General features: G+C 40.7%; 1 protein-coding gene across 1 annotated transcript in view; it reads left to right on the forward strand.

Annotated features, from left to right (window-relative positions):
- The first annotated feature begins 19,698 nt into the window (after positions 1-19,698).
- The window catches only part of LOC308102464 (diacylglycerol kinase delta), a 154,392-nt gene continuing 153,413 nt past the window's right edge, over positions 19,699-20,677 (forward strand). The window contains exon 1 of the mRNA XM_080452184.1: positions 19,699-19,981. The gene's annotated coding sequence lies outside the window, so the exon portion shown is untranslated. The remainder of the gene's footprint in view (positions 19,982-20,677) is intronic.

Raw genomic sequence — 20,677 nt, forward strand, 5'->3', positions numbered from 1 at the left:
CGTCAACAATTTTAATATAGGATTGACTTAATGGCAGTTATATGGAGGAATGGGACATATTATTATAGATATATTAACAGTACTGTATAGGGTTAATATTTGTATTCACCAAGGTGGCATTAAATTGATTTAAATATACAGCACAGCCTGGCAAGACATTACAAATGTTGAAATGACTATACTGCTGTAAATGTCTGAATTATAAATAATTATACACATAAAACCGCAAAGCTATTACTTTAGTGTCCTAATGCTCTCAGAGACACAGTAGCCAAAAAATATCAGACCTGATCACTTGTTTTACTGTCATAAATCCTTTTTATGCAGTGGTGGAAAAAGTACTCAAATTTTTTAATTAAATAAAAGTATCAATATGGCAATGTAGAAATACAAGTAAAGGTCCGGAATTCAAAATTTACTAAGTAAAAATACAAAAGTATTGGTATCAAAATATACTTAAATTACAAAAATAAAAGTACTCATTATGCAGAATGTCCCTTTTCACAAATTTTCAAATATATAAAATGTATAACAATCTTTTGAAAATAGCAGATGTACAAGCTCACAATGCGTCGCATTGTGAGCTTGTAGATCTGCTATTTTCAAATGGCCGAAATGTAGACCTACTGTATATGGCTGAAGTAATGTATGTTTTGTAATAATAATCAAAATATACAAATTAAATAGTCACAAAGTTTTCAAATAATTGTAGTGGAGTAAAAGTATATTTGCCTCTGAGATGTAGTGAAATAGAATGGTTTTGAAAATTGGAAATACTCAAGTAAAGTTGAAATGCCTACAGTACTTGAGTAAATGTACTTAGTTACTTTACACCACTGTTTTTGTGTAACCTTTCACTGTTTTTTCCCCTCCACACCACAAAGCAATTCCTTCTCCCCATATTGACTGTTTTCCATTCCAAACCATTAGTCCCACCACCCACTCACCAGTCCGTACTTGTGGTCAAATCAATCTCTTACAGTACCTGGTATTGACCCCCACACACACACATGGACAGCCAGCCCCTCTCAATCTCTATTGTATGACTCAGTTCATCTGACATGTTAGCACCTCTCAGAGCCTTATTGATTGCACTAATTGTTCACTGAAAGGTCAGACAGATTTAGGCTTTATTCATGGCAGCCTAGTAGGGCTGTGTGGTATGACTTCAAATCAATATCACGATTATCTTCAAACTTTTGCCTCTAATACGATTAATGAACGACCTTTAAAAAATAAGTTAAAAAAAAATAGATCTACAAGCTCACAACTTCAGTTTAGTGTCAGTTTATGTTTCAGCTTTTGGACAAATAAAGCAACGCTCACAACAGATCACAACGCGATGTGTTGTGAGCTCGTAGATCGGCTATTTTTGGCCAATGGATGCTGGGGTTAAACTTGCGGTTCCTTTATACTGCATAATGATCATTATTCCTCTTGACACCCCCCCCCCCATGAGATTGTGTTTGTGTGTGAGTCTAACACACACACACACACACACACACACACACACACACACACACACACACACACACACACACACACACACACACACACACACACACACACACACACACACACACACACACACACACACACACACACACACACACACACACAGTCTGCATAATTATCCCAGCTGTCAAGGTGCGTTAATTACATGGTATATGTATTGTTGTAGTAATAACAAGTTTCTTACTCACCTAATTGGCAGAACAACACCCACACATACCCACATACAGTACGCACACTCCTATCACACACACATAACGTATACAGGCAACACAAAGGAACCAGAACCAAGTAATTTGTACCCTGCATACAGGATGTAACAATAAAGAAATCGGGTGGAAACCTCATATGTCCAGAACTGTTACTTTTCCGGATTCAAATTAAAAAGCATCAAAAGTAGCAGATCTACAAGCTCAAAACGCGGCGCGTTGTAGATCTGCTACTTTTGATGCTTTTGTGTGACGCTGTAGTATGATCAAGTACGGCGTTAATTGACGAAAAATACGCAAAAAGTTAGAATATGGAGATAAGAGGTTTCTGCCCGACAGCAACGATATGTTGAAACATACTCACACTCCTACAGAACAAAAGTGTTAGTTTTTTTATTGATTGATTGATTGAATACTTTATTAACAATTTGCAAACAGTACAGCAAGTACAATTACGCAAGCAATGCAAAAAGGATAAGCACCATTGTGGTCCTATGTATTCAATTCATATTCAAGACACATATAATACAATACAAATCATCATCAGTACCAGGAGCAATAAAAGGTGTATTTACAGAAAGCAGCTCTCAACCATTTTCATGTCGAGGACCCTTCATATTCTATGTATTTCGGTCCGGAACCCCATCTGAAAATACAAGTCTTCTAGCTTGCCAAAATAAATGACCCCCCCACTGTTTTTCTGTAAATATACTTTTACTGACCCTAGTATTGATGATTTCTTTTATAGTATTGTGTGTCTTTATGTGTCTTGATGGTTTGAATACACAGGACCACAATGGAAACAAGCCTGCTAAAAGGATAACTCAACAAGCCCTCAGGGCTTTTTGAGTTATCCTTTTAGCATTATTGTAAAACTGTACCTCTGTGCTTTTTGCAAACTGTTAATAAAGTATTCATCCAATCAATGAAACATGCCCCTTGCATGCTTGTATGCACACAAATACACACATTCACACACCTCTATGCTTGGTTGCATAATTATGACATGTTGTCAGCTATATATTGTACAACTACTGCTGGTCTTCCCTGTGAGAGTAGTTGCATAACAGCACTACAACACCAGCAATTATTCATTGTTATTCCACATAATTATACACAGTGATATTTATAGCTCACAACCTGTAGTATACATTAACCTTTTCTGAACACCACTTGTCAAAATCAATTTCAAGTAGCTAGCTTTTTGTCAACATGTAGGCATATTCATTTACATGTGTGCCACATAAATACCACTGAAGGGACATACAAAAACTTTTTTTCCCCTTCATCATTATAACTGGCCTAGATATAGTATAATTTATTCAAAATAACTGCAATTACTTCTATAAATAGATTATTTGTATAAGGCCCCGTGTCCATCAAGATTTTTCCTCATATTTCTCCTCAGCGCAGCGCATGTTTCTAATTGTTTATAACGAGAGCGCTGCGTTTTGGGAAACTCCAGCAGCTTGGCGTTGCACTGGGCATTTAGGTTTTTCCCTGCCTGCCGAAAGCTAGAATATTTTCAACTCGGGCGCCTGGAAGCGCTTTTAGGCGAGTGCCGTGGCGTTTTCAGTCGAGAAAATAATCCCAGTGGACATGGGGCCTAAGCAGTGGTGGAAGAAGCACTCAGATATTTTACTTGAGTAAAAGTATACCACAATATAAAAATACTCTGTTACAAGTAAAAGGCCTGTGTTCAAAATGCTACTTGAGTAAAAGTACGAAAAAGTATTGGCATCAAAATATACTTAAATTACCAAAAGTAAAAGTACTTGAAAATAGCAGATCTACAAGAGCTTGTAGATCGTCTATTTTCAAATAGCCTATGTATAAAATAGGGCTGAAGTGGTTAATGTAAGTTTTATAATACAATAATTTATATAATGCAAAGTAACTAGTAACTAAAGTTCAAATAATTAGAGTGGAGTGGTAAAAGTACAATATTTGCCTCTGGAAATACTCCAGTAAAGTAGAAAATACCTCAAAATTGTACTTAAGTACAGTACTTGAGTAAATGTACTTAGTTACTTTACACCACTGGGCCTAAGTCATATGTTGTGGTCATGATAAAGCCCCTTACACATCGCGAATTTTTTATGCGAATAATACTTTAAAAAAAAAAAACGTATTAAGTCAATGCAAGCTTACATGGAGCGAAAAAGCATCTTTTAATTATTCGGAACGAGTCCGAATTTTGCGTATATTCCCATATTCGCCGGTGTGTAATGACCTTAAGGGTTTGGATAGGTGGTGTGAAGGTGACCACTGTGTACCCAGTGCCCCATGTCAGATGTCCTTCAGTAGTTTACAGAAGTAACGCTCAGGGGCTTTGCGAGTTCGCTCAGACCGATGGAAAATTAGAGGGAATATTGATCAAGGAACCATTTGCGTTTTTACATTATTATTGTTTAAGTTATATCATCAACAGAATCTTACTGTTTTGCCAATTATTTTGGGGGCCATGCATGTGCAATATCCTCACGGCCCTCCAGCGGGCCCCGGCCCACAGGTTGAGAAACGCTGCTCTGATGTACTTTACGTCCTCTTCTTCTTCTTTCGGCTAATTCCCATCGGGTCGCCACAGTGGATCATCTGTTGTTTCCACCTGCTTCTGTTCTCTGCGTCTTCCTCAGGTCACTCCAGCCACCTGCAGTCACCTCTCTCTCACCGCATCCATAAACCTCCTCGTTGGCCTCCCTCCTCTTCTTTTGCCTGGCAGCGCCATCTTTCAGCATCCTTCTCCCAATGTATCCCTCCTCATCCCTCCTCTGCACACGTCCAATCCATCTCAACCTCTCCTCTCCTGCTTTGTCCCCTTCTAACCTGGGCTGACCCTCTAATGTAGTCATTTCTGATCCTCATGTCCTTCCTTGTCACTCCCAATGAGTGTCTGCTCTGATGTATTTTACTATAGAGTTCAAAACATACGTTAAATTACATTGCGTTACGTTACAATAGGTAGCCTATATTTCCAGTTACAGTAACAGCATTATGCTATTTAATTTTTTTTGCAATTCTTTACTTAGGAAAAGTGTGCACATCCTACCACATATTTTCACCTTAATACGGAACATTATACAACAACCTTGGTAAAGGATGAACATCTTAAAAATTGTGACCCTTCCCAAAATACCATCCTTTTTGGGTTTTTAAACACGACACACAGCACAGAAAAAGCAAAAAGATACTATACATTCTGAGACCAGGGAAGCACACAAAATAACCGCACACTTAGTGAGGCAGCAGGTATTCAACTTTTTTGAGTATGATACTAGCATTATGCTATTATTAACGCAAATGAAATTGTGCTATTTTAACATCATTATTGAAAAAGTCATGCGCTTTTGTGCATGGCGGTGACAAAAATCATTAACTTCAACAGACAAAACGGCGAGCTAGCAGGGAGAGAATGAAAAGGTTTTTTCTCTCCTCAGTGAGTTGGGTGAGCCATGCAGCCATGCCAGCAGCTAAGGACAAACGAGGCGCGCGGCTAGTCAAGCGTTCATTTGTTTGTAAAGTAATGATGCTGTGGAGTGAACACAAAGAGGAGAGTAACCTTGGAGCTGATCCCTTAATGGGCTCTGCAGCAGAGCGCGGGGGCTGAAGGTTGCTTCCATTATTGTGTATACCAACACGGGGCTACATCAAATAAAGCCAGTATTATAGACCCATCCAGGCCATGATCTTTATTAGATGCATATCATCGCCGTCGGGTGGAAGCTTTGTATGTCCAAAAAAGTTTCATTTTTTTAATTACTATTTGAAATATAATACATAAAGTAGTGAAAATAGCCAGAAGCTCACAACGCGTTGCATCGCTGTGCGTTGTGAGCTTGTAGGTCTGCTATTTTCACTACTTATGTGTGAAATTTGTATGATAAATAAGGGTATTAATTTATGGGAACATGGGAACAACAACAAGTTGAAATATGGAGATACAAGGTTTCTTGCCAGACAGCGACGACATGCATATCGTTGCTGTCAGGCAGAAACCTCTTATCTCCATATTTCAACATTTTACTTTAAAACGCGACGCGAAGCGACGCGTTTCGAGCTTGTAGATCTGCTACTTTTGATGCTTTTGCATTTGAATCCTGAAAAGTAGCATTTTTGGACATAATATGTCCAAAAATGCTACTTTTCAGGATGAGGTTTCCACCCGACAGAGACGATATACTCAATATGACTATAAAGCGCAAAAGGTCAAGTCAGTTATATAGTACGCAGTGAAAAATGCTCTTTCACATCAGACTGTGACAGTTATATTCATCCTTTTTAGCTTTAACCTTTAAGTGACTAGACTTGCTGAATTTCCCTCCTGGGGTCGGTAAAGGTTAGTGTATCTTATCTTACTAGGCGCTATCTATTATCACTATTACCGCTATCACTGCCTCTGACACCATGACTGATGAATGCACTGTGCATTATATTCACCCATTCTCCCTGTGTGTGTGTCACACACACACACACGCACACGCACACGCACACGCACACGCACGCACACACACGCACAGTCGCACACACACACACACACACACGCACACCAACAACAGAGGCTTCAGTGTCTTGCTCAAGGACACTTCGACATGCAGGCAGGAGGAGCCGTGCGGGAATCGAACGGGGAGCCAACCTTCCCATTCCAAGGGTGGGTGCTCTATACCAGTGGTTCTCAAACGTTTTCCTGCCAAGGACCCCCAAATTGATAATATGTATGTGGCCGCGGAACATATGTTGTGCCAGGGACCCCCAGAAGCAGAAATGTGTGTTAACAATATTCGCCTTTTAAAAAAAGGATTTTCTCACATTTTCGAGATTTTTCAAATAGCAGATCTACAAGCTCATGGTGCGGCACTCGGTGCCGTGGTATGCGCTTGTATATCTAATAATAATATAATATATATATAATAATATACAGTAATAATTTTAAAATAAATATATATTTTAACACAAATCTTCTCTTCTGCCAGCTATGTGTCTCCGATGGCACAAAACATTTTCAGATGGGGGTCCGCGAGGACCGCGACCAAATACATACAGTATCAATGTGGGGGTCCTTGACATGAAAAAGGTTAGAGAACCACTGTGCTAGGAGATGTGACCATTATTACTCCGAGCCTAGCTTTCCTTCAACGGTTGCCATGGTGAGTTGATTCTAAGATTTTACTGATGACTTTTAAAGCCCTTGCCAGGCCTGGCTCCAAGCTACGTCTTAGACATTCTGATCCCGTATGAGCCGCTGACCCTCTCTCGCTCTCTTGGTAGTTCCCAAGACCAGTGGTGTAAAGTAACTAAGTACATGTACTCAAGTACTGTACTTAAGTACAATTTTGAGCTATTTTTACATTACTATTTCCAATTTTTTTCTACTCCACTACATCTCAGAGGCAAATATTGTGCTTTTACTCCACTACGATTATTTGAAAACTTTAGTTACTAGTTACTTTGTAGATTTTTGATTATTATTACAAAACATACATTAACCACTTCAGCCCTATATACATTTTGGCAATATGAAAATAGACGATCTATAAGCTCACAATGCGTCGCATCCTTTTAGATCTGCTATTTTAAAAAGATTTTTAACATTTTAAAACTTATGAAATGGGACATTCTGCATTACGAGTACCTTCTACTTTTGGTACTTTAAGTACATTTTGATACCAATACTTTTGCACTTTTACTCAAGTAAATTTTGAATCCCGGACTTTTACTTGTCACAGAGTGTTTCTTACATTGCAGTATTGATACTTTTGCTTAAGTAAAAGAATTGAGTACTTTTTCCACCACTGTCGCCTCGTCGCCATGGGTGATCAGGCTCTGGAATGCCCTGCCTGAGGACTGAGGACTGAAGGTCAGTGTCATCTTTTAAATCACCTCTGAAAACGTATTATGTATACCAAGGCCTTTCCTTAGATTTTGATTGTCTCAATTGCGTTGTTTTTAATATATATTGTTATCTTCTGAATCTCTGAATTTTGATTGATTGTTGTTGTTTATCCTCCCAGAATTTTCTTTTTTTTTATCTTGGCATTTTAAAGCACTTTAACATTGTTTTTGAAAATCACGTAGGGCGTTAATTTACGGGAAAAAAACACAAAAGGTTAGAATATGGAGATAAGAGGTTTCTGCCTGACAATGGCGACATAGTGTACGTTTTCCGCCGTAGTCTTCAGACTCAAATCTTCAGACTCCACTTTAGCCCGTAGCACTTGCCTGTAGCCTCAACGACCATGCAGTCTTATGCAAAGGTTACAATGTAATTTAGATAGCATGTCATTGGCAGTTTCATTTGTTGACCCGGCAACCTATAGTTTGTATAGTTTGTATGGTTGTATAGTAGTAATTATTTATTTATTTATTTGTTGATGGCTAGACTGGTGATAGGCAGTGGTTTTCAGCCTTTTTCATGCCAAGGACCCCTAAATTGATACACATTTGGCCGCGGACCCTCATCTCAAAACGTTTTGTGCCAGGGACCCCCAGAAGAGAAGATTTGTGCAAAAGAAAATGCGAAATTCTACCAAATTCTTCAAACACTTTCAAGATGTTTCGAAGATTTCGATTCGATTGTATATCTGCTATTTTTGAATAGCCAACGTACACAATACGGATGAAGGGGTGAAAATGTATTAACACCTTTTGCTGGGGACCCCCTGGAACCCCCTCAAGGACCACACTGGTGGTCCCCGGAGTGGTTGAGAACCACTGCCCTAGTGTATGTGTGTATATCGGTGTACATCACTGATGTACATGTAGTAATTGTATCCTATGGCAGCCTGCGTTTGTTGTGATGTTGTTCTTTTTGTGTTCTGTGAAGGTTCAAACCTGTGCACTCAACTCAGAGCCCAGGTAACCATGGCAACCTACCAACGTGGGTGAAAAGCCAGGCCAATCAGAGGGACAATGTTGTCTTTGTTTTCTCCTACTTTGTTGAACGCGCATGTGTGCGTGTGCGTGCGTGCGTGTGAGCGCGTACGTGTGTGTGTGTGTTTATTTAACCAGGCAAGTCATTAAGAACAAATCGTTGCTGTCGGGCCGAAACCTCGTATCTCCATATGTCAACTTTTTTCCGTAAATTAACGCCCTACTTCATCATATAGTGTCGCACAAAAGGTAGCGAAAATAGCCGATCTACAAGCTCACAACGCGTCGTGTTAATAATAATGTAACAAGTTAGTAAAAGGAACAGTTTTGGGCATATTGAGGTTTCCACCCGTCATCAAACTAATGAAATGTCAAAACTGAAAAAGTGAAAATAAGACGCGTGTCTCCGACGTGTCACCGAATATCAAGACTGCATGTAAATGGCTGTTTATACACATCCACACAGTGTGCACATACTGAAAGCATATGGATAACATTTAGAGCGCTGTTTCTCAACGTCGGGTCCGGGGACCACCACGGGGTCCAAGTGGAACCTTTTACAGGGTGCAGTGGTGAAAAAGGTTCTACGATATTTTACTTAAGTAAAAGTATCAATACCACAATGAAGAAATACTCTTTTGCAAGTCAAAGTCCTGTATTAAAAATGTATACTTGAGTAAAAGTAAGTATTGGTGGCCCGGACCGCTGACCGCTGGCCTTGAAAATAACAGATCTCCAAGCTCACGCATTGCAACGTGTTGTGAGCTTGTACATTGGCTATTTTCAAATAGTATAAAGGGCAGAAGTGGTTAATGTGCTGTATGCTTTGTACTAATAATCAAAATAAGGCCTGCTTTCTGTCCCAAAAATAAACATGGGGAAGCAGCATTTAGTTTTTATGCCCCACATATCTGGAACAAACTCCCAGAAAACTGCAGGTCTGCAGCCACTCTTATTTATTTTAAAAACACGACTAAAAACCTTTGTGTGTCACTGCCTTTGAGTGAGTTACTTTTCTTTTTTCTTTTTCTTTCTCTTCTGCACTGTAACTGTAACTGTTTTGTTTTTTGTTTTGTTTTTTACTTCTTTTGTTTTATGCATCCTAACATCATTGTATAATTGTGTTTCCTTAGCTTGTTGTTCAGTGTAAAGCCCATTGAATTGCCTTGTTGTTGAAACGTGCTATACAAATAAAACTGCCTTGCCTATGTGTACAATTTGCATTTTTCAGCGTCCTTGTGTGTGGGTGCAGTGTTCTGCGAGCGTGCACTGCATTCATATTCATTCATGCATGCATGTTCATCACTTCCATCCTCTCCGTTCCGGCGTTGGTGTTTTCCTCTTCGGGGACGGTGACCGCTGAGCTTGCGTCATCGTCACCCAGCTTCGTCGCGGACGGACGTCACCCGCGTGACCGTGACCCGTCTTTCACCGAAAACACCTTCTCCTTTTCACTGAAAGCTGTCCAGCTGTGACATTCACACCTCCACTCCACCCTCCATTACATAATGTGTTGCTGTCACGCAGAAACCTTGTATCTCCATATCTCAATTTTTTAATATAAATTAATGCCCTACTTCACACTACGGTGTCACACAAAACGTTTAAGTAAAAGTTCAAGTGTGTAAAGGTAGGGTAAAGTGATATTTTTTTGGTTCATATAAAAGTGTTTTTGTGAAAAGCGTAAAGCTCTATATGGTGATAGTAATCATTATAGAGTGTTTGTTCAGTAACAGCGGTCTCTCCAGCTCTTTAATAAACAGAAAATACATTTTCAGGTGGGTTGCCAATTTCAGACCATCAGGAGAAAGAACTCATTTATCAGCTTCAATTGGATAGTGTTCCAGTTCCAATTTTGTCTGCTCATTTCTTTGTGTCATCACTTCCAATTTCACTTGTTTATCCTGTATCTTGTAAGAGTTCTCTCTCCTGATTGGATACAATTGGTATCCTTTTCTGTTTACTAGAACTGAAGAAACGGGCATACCTCTGTTATGGAACAAACACTATATAGCAATAATTACTATCAGAATATTAGAGCTATTTAACACTTATTTTAACCAAATGAAATCACATACTGCACCTTAGTCTGTGAGTTACAAATATTGAACCCATGAAAAGTATCATCAAGAGCTTGTGACAACATTTTAACTATTGGATCCGCTGGAACATAGGTTCTCCCCCCCATTTCCTGAAAAGTCACCATTTTGGACATACAGTACAGGGTTTCCAGGGGACAGTGACAGATCCATACATGTGATGGAGAGCCAGTGTTGCACAGTGAGCCTGTTGTTGGGTTTTTACATGAACGGCATGGAGGCTGGATGAGTCAACACTCTGTGTGTGAAGTGTTTATTTCACTGGGCGGCTATTTATAGCTGCAACACAATGTTCAGAATCAGAACCAGAATCACCTTTATTGTCACATCACAGGTTTACACAAGTAAAAAAAGTGGGTGAAATTTGTTGTCGTGCATAGTCCCCATCGAATCGTAATTTCCATAGAAAAAAAGAAAGGGAAGAAGAAATGTTACTGGAGAGATAAGCTGTCTGTCTCTCTCTGATTGCATGTCTCTTTGACTGCCTCTCTCTCTCTCTATCTCTCTCTCTCTCTCTCTCTCAGCCTGGTCGCCAGAGAAACTGTAGTACGTTTCACAGAAACGTTCAATGACAAAAACATGTAATCCCCAAAAACATTGCATGTGAACATGGACCACAGATGGCCTATAACTCTTGAACCGTAGTTCACACAATCAAAATAATTTTTTTATGGATTCCTTGGAACATTAATGCAACTCCTCAAACAGGCCACTCCCATGGCCAACAAGATTTTCCGCCATGTTGCGTATTCTTCAAAACACACTTTTTGCTCCTACATATTTTGATGATTTATCCTACAGCTTTTTCAGATTCCCTTCTGATTGGCTCAATTGGCTCATAAAGTGGCACAAATCATGAACGCAGCATCCGATTGACGTGAGCGCACTCCTAGTGGGCCATGGAAGAACCTCCACCCCAATATTTTGGCCTCATGGTGGCGCCAAGCTTGCAACACAGCTCTGGGTTTTGGCAACCCAACCTGGCGGGGATCTGCGATCCGAGGAGCCCGCCTTTCTAGTTCACTATGTGGTAGGATAGTGATGTAATGTTATGCTCTCTGACATGTCTCTCTGACATGTCTCTCTCCCTCTCTCTTGCTGTGTTTAAGTAGTAGGGTAGGCTAGTGATGTGGTGTCTCTCTCTCTGACTGTATGTCTCTTTGGACTGCCTCTGTCTCTGAGGCATCTGTCTCTTTGACACTGTCTTTGCCTGTCTGTCTGTCCCCTTTTCTCTCTGTTCCTGTCCCCCCCCCTCTCTCTCTCTCTCTCTCTGTCTCTGTCTGTCTCCGTCTCTCTCTCGCTCTCTCTCTCTCTGTCTCTCTCGCACGCACGCACGCACGCACACACACACACACACACACACGCACGCCCGCCCGCCACTCTCTCTCTGTCTCTGTCTCTGTCTGTCTCCGTCTCGCTCTCTCTCTCTGTCTCTCTCGCACGCACGCACGCACACACGCACGCCCGCCCGCCACACTCTCTCTCTCTCTCTCTCTCTCCCCCTCTCCCTCTCTCCCTCTCTCCCTCTCTCTCTATCTTTCCTGTCTGTCCACTCCTCCTTTATCTCATCTACTCTGTCCCCCACATCCTCCTCTTCCCCTCCCTTTGCTCTCTCTCTCTCTCTCTCTCTCTCTCTCTCTCTCTCTCTCTCTCTCTCTCTCTCTCTCCCCCAAATCTCTTCTCCCCCTCCCCCTCATCCCATGCCTCATTAGTTAACAGTCATTATAATCCCACCACTTTGATCAAAGGGGGGAGAAGAGCACAGACTGAATTTTAATCACTGACTTTCACCGCCTTATAATAGCTTGTCATTGCAAGCATTTATTTCCATCTCTCTCTCTTATCACTCTTTTAATATCCGAGAGGACCGATCAGACCACCAGGCAGGAGGCTGAAATGACGGATGAGGATATAGGTGGGTGGGGTGGGGGCATTGGTGCAAAGTAACTAAGTACATGTACTCAAGTACTGCACTTAAGTACAATTTTGAGGTATCTTTTCTTTACTGGAGTATTTCCAATTTTCAATACTTTTACCTCTACTCCACTACATCTCAGACGCAAATATTATACTTTTACTCCACTACAATTATTTAAAAATTGTACATACTGGACAATTGTAAATACTGGACTAGAGTAGGCCTAATTGTAGGTTGTGGTATTGATACTTTTACTAAGTAACAAATGTGTGAGTACTTATTTCAACACATGGGTGGCTCTGTCTTATCTGTGGCCATGCATTCATCTTGGTTACATTAGGCCTACTGGTTGATTTGACGTTGGAATTGACCGCTAGGTGGCAGCAAAGTGCCATTTGCCCTATCCATTGACAGTGGATGAGGAATGTATTGAGATATATTTAGGACGTGTGTAGCCTGCTTTTACTGGTTTAAAACATTCATACCTGATGCTGAAAATAGCAGATCTACAAGCTCACAACGCTTGTAGATCTGCTATTTCCAGCGCCCTTTCAATAGGCTGATACATCGGGTTTATCAGCCGTTTTGATCTTTCATCGGCTTTGATTGATGGATTGATTGATTGAATCTTTTATTATGCAGAACATGCAAACAGCACGAGGACAGTCATACACTTGGTCTAAAAGGATCACACAAAAAAGTCCTAGTGAACTCGTTTCCATTGAGGTCCTATATTCAATTCATCAACGTAACATAAAAATAACACCGAATATCATCACAAGTATAAAACATATTAAAAATGGGGTAGGGGTGATCACCTTTCTAAGGGAGAAGGGATGATTTACCTCACTATTTGATCTCCTGACAAGGGGGTGACGACGACCGCTGGTCAAAATGAATGTTTTAAGAACCAAATGCAGCCGTTTGTTTAGTTTGTCTCTTCTCTGTCCTTGTCCTTTTCATTAGGCTATACACTAATTACCAGATCAATTGGCCTATACACGTCCGGATCACTTTATAGTGGATCAATATGGTCGACGATTAGCAGGCTATGGTAATGGTCCTTATCTTTTACCCGTTATCTCTAGTATATCAGTAGAAATAATTCAAATAGCCCTAACGTTCAAGAACAAAGCAAATGAGCAGCTCATTAAAACGCAATCATAGGGGCTTTTTATCTAGGGAAAAGGTAGCATAGTGTTTTTTATAGCTAGTCAGTCCTAATTGTTTTCCTGATTAGGATTAGGCCTATAAACCTCATTATAAGGTAGGCTATTGTAGGCTGATAATAATAATGTTATTGTTTTCAAGCCATGTGTAACTGGGTGGAGTTTTGATGTGTCATATATTGTAGTCCTACTGGTGTCTATGTGTAGGTGTGTCATTGAGACCAACTCATTGCTTGTTTCATTGATTGCAGGTGTTTGTGGGTGTGGTGCCAGTGCCCTATAAAAGCAATGTGTTCTGGCACAAAGAGATGGAACATGGAGCGAGCAGAGTGGGGTCCAGCGTGACTGGCAAGAGATCGTTTTATGGTATGGGGTTGATTTGTAAATGATGTGTATGCTTATGGTTAAAACTGTAGATTGTAACTGAGGCAGCTTTCTGCAAAGGTGCGCTGCCCTCTGCTCGCCCCATGGTAAGTGTTTTTAGATATTACGTGCACGTAATGTTAACTTGTTGAAAAGATGTATTTGTTTTATCTGGTAGTTTTCAACCCACTTATTTATTAGAATGTTGGTCCTCCCTCTATATGCCATATTTCATTGAGATTTCAGTGAACCCTTTTTGTAGTGCTGTGTATTAATTTATTTGCTGTTTATTGAGTTAAAATGGAATGGTAACCTATTGAGGAAGACCGGAACTAATCTATTAAAGTGGCCTAAGTTGTTACATGATTTAAATTTAATGTGAATAAAATGTCATGTTTGCTAACTTGGTGTCTTTCCTGAGCCTCCCTACCCAGTTCTTTAAGCTCTGTTACGAACCTCCTTTTCTAAAGTTAAAACCTTAATTGGTTGTTGGTGAAATTCCAACTGGCGTAGTCAGTAGTTTATGTTTTTAGTAACCTCCATTCGGTTACACATGTATACCTTATTTCAGGGGCGGCCTTAGTGATCTGGGGGCCCGTTTCAAGAGCTAATATGTGGCCCCCTATGCACCCCGCCAGCCCCAGAAAAAAAAAATTCTGTTTAAATAAATAAATAATATATAATAAATAATATATATAATATAAAATATATTATCATAATTATATATTATTATATATATTATATATTATTATATATAATAATAATATATTATAATAAATATAATATAAAAACAGTTTATTTTATAAAATAATAATAATAATAATATTTGAGAAAATATATATAATACTTTTTTTTTTTTTTTTTTTCAAAAAAAATCGGGGGCCCCCTGAGGTTCGGGGCCCGTTTCAATTGAAACGGGTGAAACATAGGAAAGGCCGCCCCTGCCTTATTTTCTCATCAATAAAATAAATAATTACATACGGTCAATAAAACATCGACTGATGCACTTGGACACATCATCAGCGTTGTTTGCTGGAGTCACTGGGTTTTTCGGGTCTGGCAACAGACATCCTCCCCCAGGCAACGCGACCGAGGCTGATCAGAGCCCGGCCTGTGTCCAAGTGGCATGCTGCTGCCCCCACTGTCTCTTGAGGGGAGTTAGAGAGGGGGTTAGGGTTAGCCTGATTAACCACTTACAAAATTGTATGGGGTATAAAGTGGAATAGCACAGGAAAAAAGTATTGAACACACCATGAAAAAGCAGTATACTTAGGCAAGGAAAGGCAATGCACCATCTAATTTCCATAAGTAATTAGTATTTCTACCTCCTATCTTTGCAAAAAAAAAACATTAGCTGGGTTAGTGCAAATTGATGGGCTATAAAAAGGTTTTGTTACCAAGCAGTCACACAAGAAACATCTCATGATGGTTAAAAGCAAAGGTCTCTCGACATTCGCAACCGGATTGTTGCTCAGCATCAGAATGGAGCTGGGTACAGATGTATTTCAAAGCATCTGAATATTCCAGTAAACACCGTTGGGGCCAATGGCACCGTTGGGACCATTGGAAGAAGCATCACTTCACCATCAACAGGCCGCGCACAGAAGCTCCTAGCAAGATTTCTGACCAGCGAGTCAGAGGGATGGTCAGAAGTGTACTCAAAGAGCCAAGGACCACTCGGAAAGGGCTCCATTATGAGAAATCTCTGAGATTTAAAGACAATCTGTGCGGAGGAATGGGCCAAAATCCACACTTGAGGAGTGTGGGCGATTAGTTACAGTACAAGAAGTGTCTTGAAGCCGTCAAACAAAGCTTCTCCACTAAGTATTAAATTAATTTCAGTTAGAGTGTTCAATACCTTTTTTCCGGTGTTATGGCACTTAATTACACATGATTATTATTTATGGACTTGTATGTTGTGATTTTGTACTTTTACTCAAGTACATTTTGAATTCCGGACTTTTACTTGTAACGGAGTACTTCCACATGGCAGTATTGATACTTTTAGTTAAGTAAAACATTTGAGTACTTTTTCCACCACTGCTAAATAACAAGCCTACATCCGATCGGCTATTTATAGGCGAGCAAAACGTAATAGTCAGAACAAGGAGCTATGAATCACTCTCTCATTCTGCATTCGTCTTTCAACATTATTAACACCCTGTTGACTCACACTTGGGAGAACTGGTGCATGCTGATGGGAGTTAATTAAAAATGAAAATGAGGATTATCATATTGATGAAGACAAGATGATGCCTAAAGCCTCAGTTATACTAAATGGCAGATTATGGGGTCATCAATATGTCCGTACACGGACACATGTGTCCGTGGCAAGACGTGGCCTTGTCTGTGCCAAATGTTTGATTTTGTTTTTACACACCATTATAATGTTCTTATTTTGATCATAACACCCAATTACTGAATGTCAGTCTCCAGGTTTTCTTCAGAATATGTATGACACTGATTTACTATGACATTATGTATTGTATGGCACATTAGCTAATTTTATTGTCCTTTATTGTTAAGGACCCCCATAACTCTGAGTGTGTACAAATGGTCCAATGGAAAACAAATGGTCCATTTGGTTCCATTTGTACACACTCAGAGTTACAGACCTGTAATGGTCATTTAGGGCTAGCTCTTTATGTGTTTGTCTATATTGTATGTCCATGGCAAAAATTGAATTTTTCCAAAAATGTCAGCATGGCGATGACCCCTGGGCAGATACAAGCTCACCATGCACAAATGTGACTTGTGAGCTTTGTATATCTGCTATTTACGGCATGCAGCACCAGCTTGCAACTAAGTATACATCAGGAGTGGTTCACCCAAAAAATGACTTATGTTCTATACTTTCAATTACAACACCCCATGAAGCCCTGATTTCATGGAGGTTGTTTTTGTCGCGTTCCTGAGCCAATAATTTGATGACCAGGTCATCGGTCAATAGGAGACTCGGTAGGAGACTCCACCGGTCATCACATTATTGGCTTAAGAATGCGGCAGAAAATCCATGAATTCAAGGCTTCGTGGCGTGTGTAATTGATAGAAAATAAGTACGTTTTTGGGTGAACTGCTCCTTTAACAGACCTCCGACCCTCGTGCATCCATAACAGTGGTTCTAGGGGTGTAACAAATCAACGATACATTTTAACAGTGATACGATACACATCACGATACATGGTTGACGATACGATACATGGACAATATTGGTTCATTCAGGGCTATATGATACGATTCAACGATTTAAAATCGATACAGTAACTATTTAGCCAAAAAAAAGTTTCTCTGTGAAACATGTGGATAGTGCAGGTTTTTAAGGGAAACATTTATTATTATCGATATAAATAAGTAAACACGGTAATTGCCTGGCAAATACATGGATATTGTAATATTTTAACACAAATGGACAAACTTGCACATTGATATGAATACAGAGATTACACACCTTTATCAATACACCAAGTGTGGCGAATGGAATGGAAAAGTAATTAAACCCCTTCTTAAAATTGCTAAATACAATGTACAAGTACTTAGTATCGATACGATAGATTATTTGCATTGCAAAACGATACCATACGAAGTCAAACCATACGATATGTTGCTGTTTGCATATCGATACAGTTGAAATGAAAATCGATGCATCGATACAGTTACTGTATCGTTACACCCTTAAGTGGTTCTCAAAGTGGGGTCCTTGAGGGGCCTCCAAGGAGTCCCCAGCGAAATTAGTTAATAGGCTATATACAGCATCAATATCACTTTAACCACCCGATATAAATAGCCTACCTCACCTGTTTGAAAATAGCAGATCTACAACCTTCACAACATGTGAGTTTGTAGATTTGTTATTTTCAAACAACAATTTTCAAAAAATGACAAAAATGTGCAATGTTGGAATGTTTTTTTTATAATTTTTTATACAAGTCTTGCATGGGGGTTCCTGGCACCAAATATTTTCACATGGGGGTCCACAACCAAATGCATATTGATTTGGGGGGTCCTTGACTTGAAGACATTTGAGAACCACCGGTCTGTAATGTCTCATCGAAGGGTGTGCATTTCAGATCATGGATTTAATTACAATTATGAACACGGTGAAGAACAGATCTACAAACCCCTTGTTTCCATATTAACCACATCCTTCCTAACCTGGTGGCATGTCAACCTTTTTATAATTAAAAAATAGAATTCAATAAATGATGGGCAAAAACAAGAAAATAAAGAAAATATAATAGACTATTTAGAATAGAATAACTAGGGCCTCATTGAGGGTGCTTGTGATTTGAATCACGACTGTGATGCTTGTGAAAGCATGAAGATTATAGCTATTAAAGTGAGAATGAAGGTAATGGATGATGACAAAGCTTAACTTAAAACATTCAATGATTTTCTGTGAATGGTCTCTCTCTTCCTCTCCTCTCCCTCTCTCTCTTAACAAGTTTTGTTAGCAGGGCAGATTGGAGAAACTGGAGAAATCTGACATCCTGCGAGAAACTCCCAGCGAGACCCCGCGTTGGTCTGTGTGTGTGTGTGTGTGTGTGTGTGTGTGTGTGTGTGTGTGTGTTATTTCCACTTTGTCCTTGTTGCCCCCCCCCCCCCCCACACACACACACACACACACACACACACACACACACACACACACACACACACACAGACTCTCTCCTTCACTAAAGCCTATATCTGATGAAACCAAAATGCCAAAAGTGATCTGTGTGTGTGCAATCATGTCTATTTGTGTCCAGGCTTGAGTTGATCGATTCTCTCTCTCTCTCTCTCTCTCTCTGTCCTTACTGATGTTGTCAGTGGATAATACCAGAGAAAGAGAGCAGAATTATGAGAGAGAGAGAGAGAGAGAGAGAGAGAGAGAGAGAGAGAGAGAGAGAGAGAGAGAGAGAGAGAGAGAGAGAGAGAGAGAGAGAGAGAGAGAGAAAAAACAGACAGAATGGTAGAGAGAGACAATGACATTGAGATGATAGGATTGATTAGAAGTGGTGTGTTTCAGAGCAGCAGAGCCAACAGCAGCAGCATTGCTGCGTGTTGTAACACAACCCTGGCGACCGACCAGGTTGGGCTCTCTGGCATTTACTGTAACACCACAGTCTGTCTATGTGTGTCTGTGTGTGTGTGTGTGTGTAACAATAATATGTTTTCATGCACGAAAATGTAGCCTAATCGACTGTAAATAAATTACAATTACACTGAGTGGATATGGCTGGTGTGAGAGCTGTGCGCGTGCGTGTGTGTGTACTTAACCTCGGAACGGATGCACTCATCTCTCTCTCTTTCTTTGTGTGTGTGTGTGTGTGTGTGTGTGGTGTGTGTGTGTGTGTGTGTGTGTGTGTGTGTGTGTGTGTGTGTGTGTGTGTGTGTGTGTGTGTGCCTCTCTCTCTCCCCACCCTCTCTCTCCTCTTGCTTCCTACCTGATTCAAATCCGTTCCGACGCTATGCGTATGAGTCTCTCTCTCTCTCTCTCTCTCTCTCTCTCTCTCTCTCTCTCTCTCTCTCTCTCTCTCTCTCTCCTCTCTCCCTCCCTCCCTCCCCTCAATAAGGCGACAATCTGAAGGCTGATCGCACGTTACGGTGACCGTACCGTCTGTCTGTCCATCTGTCTAACCGTCCGTCCGCCCGGTGGCAACAAGCAAGGGGAGGAGGACAGTATAGCCTCGAACCGCGACGGGAGAGACCCAGACCCAGGGCAGAGAGGACCCGGACCGGACAGGAGGAGGAACAAGTCCCCGGCCGATCGAGGGGCAGGCAGGGAGGGAGAGAGAGAGAGAGAGAGAGACACCACACCGCTGTACCACCGCGGAGCTCCATAGCTGCCAGCCAGCGGGGGGGGTAAATAAATATTAATATTCATATTTAATATGTACGGGTTCATGCAGAGGATGCGAGGGGAGGGGGGGGCGTGATTTTACACGCGATCGAGGCCGGTTTATAGTGACAAATGTCATCTATCTCTCTGTGTTCCGCTGTGTTTATGGCCGGTGCATGCTTTGAATAACACCGGCTGCAATGCATGCGGATAGATCGCGCTGTAATACAACAAAATAACATTATTTTTAATCCACTAAAATGCACGGAATGCATTGATATCCGCGCAGACGGTCATTAAGACGCCCACGTCTCCTCGCACAGTAAACATTAGCCTCTAAACGATCTAACAAACGGGAGTTATGATCAGAAGCGCCGCCGCGACAGCCTGTTGTGCTTCTTATTTCTTTCCTCAAATTTTTTTTTTTTAAGGCTTTTAATGTCTTTATTATTGAGAGGACATGTAGGCTGACAGGAAAGAGAGAGAGAGAGAGAGATGGGAGAGAGACCTGCTGCAAAAGGTCGTCGGGATCGGGACTCGAACCCGCGACGCGCTGTCAAGGCTACAGTGTAGCCTATTGGTCCGGGCCAGCCTGTTGTGCTTCTTGTTGCAAAGCAAAGAAACATTGAAGGTTGACAGTCAGAATGACAGGCGGATAGAGACTGAATGGAGGTCTCTGTGTCACTGTTGAATGACATGATGATAACTGACTGACCCCC

Source organism: Gymnoscopelus braueri (assembly GCF_963280865.1).
Source record: "Gymnoscopelus braueri genome assembly, chromosome: 15".
Lineage (NCBI taxonomy): Eukaryota > Metazoa > Chordata > Actinopteri > Myctophiformes > Myctophidae > Gymnoscopelus > Gymnoscopelus braueri.